This window comes from Muntiacus reevesi, chromosome 1, assembly GCF_963930625.1.
Source record: "Muntiacus reevesi chromosome 1, mMunRee1.1, whole genome shotgun sequence".
Lineage (NCBI taxonomy): Eukaryota > Metazoa > Chordata > Mammalia > Artiodactyla > Cervidae > Muntiacus > Muntiacus reevesi.
Window position 1 is genome coordinate 100,636,230 of NC_089249.1, and position 3,451 is coordinate 100,639,680.

A 3,451-nucleotide genomic window follows, 5' to 3' on the forward strand; every position below is an offset into this window, starting at 1 on the left:
CTTTTTAATTCATCTGTATTTGTTACAACTTTTTAAGGCATAATGTGACTTGAGCACTACATTTCCATTCACAAAACTTGCTCCAAGTTACTTTTCCAGTGGCTTTACAACATGCCTGGGCAGGCTTATAATTTTGCTACTCTAAACAATATTTTTCTTTGGAAAACAAGTCCTATGTATGGACAGCGACTCCAATCAAGTTGGTTCAGCTTCACACACTAACTTCTAGAGGCGTGGCACACGCAGTCATAACTACAGGGGATGGAAGTTTTAAAAAGTATATCCCAGAAGATGAAAACTTGCTTTAACAAGTGTTTCTTTTAAACATCAACGTATATACTTCAGAACACTTCAGTAACAGAAAATTTTGGTCTACTAAAGAATCCGCTTGATAGCTAAACACTTCAGACCACGAAGTTAACACAGGTTACATACACACCTTACAACAAACATAACTACTTCCATCTGTTAAAAGAAGCCAACATGAAACTAGGAAAAAACAACTAGCTTTGCTTTAGTGCTCAAAGTATCACAGTATTCCACTTAGTATAAAGAAATCTTATCCTCCCCTTATGTAGTTTCCATGCCATACAGATTTTTAAATGTTAACAAAAATAAAGAAATACTTGAAAACATATTAGAGGGAATGGAGACAGCACTGAACACATAGCCAAGGGATCCTCAGGCAGCGCTTAGTCTATTTCTTCCATACGAGACGTGTCATCGTCTCCTTCCAGGGCATTTCCTCAGTGACCGCAGCACTGCTGTCATCAGCAGTGGGGTCATCCTCGTCAATACTGAGACCAAGTTTGATCATCCTGTAGATCCTGTTGGCATGTGTCTGGGGATCCTCCAGACTGAAGCCAGAAGACAGGAGAGCTGTTTCATACAGCAGGATGACCAGATCCTTCACAGACTTGTCCTTCTTGTCAGCCTCTGCCTTTTGCCTCAAGGTCTCGATGATGGAGTGGTCAGGGTTGATCTCCAGGTGCTTCTTGACTGCCATGTAACCCATCGCTGAGTTGTCTTTCAGGGCTTGAGCCTTCATGATCCATTCCATGTTTGCTGTCCAGTCATATGTGCTTGTAACAGTGCAGCATGGGGATGTCACCAACCGGTTAGACACACAACCTTTTCAACTTTCCTCTCTAAAATGTCCTTCATGATTTTGCAGAGGTTTTCAAATTTTGTCTTTTTCTCTTCTTGTTTCTTTTTCTCTTCCTCATCTTCTGGAAGTTCCAGGCCCTCTTTAATGACTGACACTAAGGTCTTTCCCTCAAACTCCTTCAGCTGCTGCACACGGTAGTCATCAAAAGGCTCGATCATGTAGATCACTTCCAAGCTGTGCTTCTGGAGACGCTCCACAAAGGCCAAGTTGGCTACCTGGTCCTTCATCTCACCTGTGATGTAATAGATGTGTTTCTGGTTTTCCTTCATTCTTGTGCAATAGTCCTTGAGAGAAACCATCTCATCACCAGAAACAGAAGTATAGTACACCAACAGCTCTGAAAGCTGCTTCCAATTTTGAGAATCTTCATGTATTCCAAGCTTAATATTTTTAGAGAACTGCTCATAAAACTTCTTGTAGTTCTATCTTCTGCCAGTTCAGTGAAGAGTTCTAAGCATTTTTTGACCAAATTCTTCCTGATAACTTTCAAAGTTTTGCTTTGTTGCAACATCTCACAGGAAATGTTCAGAGGGAGATCCTCAGAGTCCACCACACCTCTAATGAAATTCAGGTATTCAGGGATTAGCTCCTCACAGTTATCCATGATGAAAACTCTGCGAACATACAACTTAATGCTGTTCTTCTTCTTTCTGTTTTCAAACAGATCAAAGGGAGCTCGTCTTGAGACAAAAAGAAGGGCTCTGAATTCCAACTGTCCTTCAACTGAAAAATGCTTGACCGCCAAGTGATCCTCCCAATCGTTGGTCAGGCTCTTGTAGAACTCTCTGTACTCCTCGTTAGTGATGTCATCAGGATTTCTGGTCCAGATAGGCTTTGTCTTGTTCAGCTCTTCTTGACTGATGTACTCCTCCTTGATCTTCTTCTTCTTGTCCCCGTCCTTCATCTCTTCCTCCTCCTCATCTGAGCCAATGTCTTCTGTCTCAGGCTTGTCATCAGACTCCTTTTCTTCTTTCTCCTTCTCTTCCTCTTTGTCTTCCTTCTCTTCTGCCTCATCATCACTAACTTCTTTATCATGTTCCTTCTTCACAAAAAGAGTGATGGGATAGCCAATGAACTGAGAATGCTTCATCACAATCTCCTTTATTCTCCGTTCCTCCAGGTACTCAGTCTGGTCTTCTTTCAGATGCAGAATAACCTTTGTTCCACGCCCCATAGGTTCTCCTGTATCAGTCCTCACTGTGAAGGACCCTCCTGCAGAAGACTCCCAGGCATACTTCTCGTCATCGTTATGTTTGGTGATAATGGTCACTTTCTCAGCCCCCAAATAGGCTGAATAAAACCCGACACCAAACTGGCCAATCATGGAGATATCAGTGCCAGCCTGCAAAGCCTCCATGAACGCTTTGGTCCCGGACTTGGCGATGGTGCCCAGGTTATTAATCAAATCGGCCTTGGTTATCCCAATGCCGGTGTCCACGATGGTGAGGGTTCGATCTTACTTGTTCGGTATGAGATTAATGTGTAGCTCTTTCCCAGAGTCTAATTTACTGGGATCAGTCAAGCTCTCATACCTGATCTTGTCCAGGGCATCGGACGAGTTTGAAATCAGCTCCCTCAGGAAAATCTCCTTATTCGAGTAGAAAGTATTGGTGATCAGTGACATCAACTGGGCAATTTCCACCTGGGAGGCGAACGTCTCCACCTCCTCCTCCTACATCGGTTGGTGCTGAGCCTGGGTCTCCCCGGACATCTTGGCTGAAGGACTTGAAAGGGCTCCGTAGCGATGCAGCACTAGGATGCAGAGGCAACTCTCTCCCTTGCTTTTAACTTCTTTACTCAGCTGTTTTTATGTCCTCCTCAGAAAACCATTGTGCCTTTTTATTTCTTGGGGATTGTCTTGATCACCACCTCCTGTATAATGTCACGATTTTGCATCATAGTTCTTCGGACACTCTATCAAATCTAATCTCTTGAATCTATTTGTCACTTCCACTGTATAATTGTAAGGGATTTGATTTAGGTCATACCTGAATGGTTTTGGTTTTCCCTACTTTCTTCAGTTTAAGTCTGAATTTTGCAATAAGGAGTTCATGATCTGAATTACTGTCAGCTCCCAGTCTTGTTTTTGCTGACTGTATAGAGCTTCTCCATCTTCAGCCGCAAAGAAAATAATCAGTCTGATTTCGGTATTGACCATCTGGTGACATCCATATGTAGAGTTGTCTCTTGTGTTGTTTTAAGAGGATGGCTGCTATAACAAGTGTGTTCTCTTGGCAAAACTCTGTTAAGATTTGTCCTGCTTCATTTTGTACTCCAAGGCCA

The 3,451-nt window shown here is 42.7% G+C and overlaps 1 pseudogene; it reads right to left on the reverse strand.

The window, feature by feature from the left end:
- Positions 1-620: 620 nt before the first annotated feature.
- Positions 621-2,879, reverse strand: LOC136163139 (heat shock protein HSP 90-alpha pseudogene; annotated as a pseudogene).
- Positions 2,880-3,451: the final 572 nt, after the last annotated feature.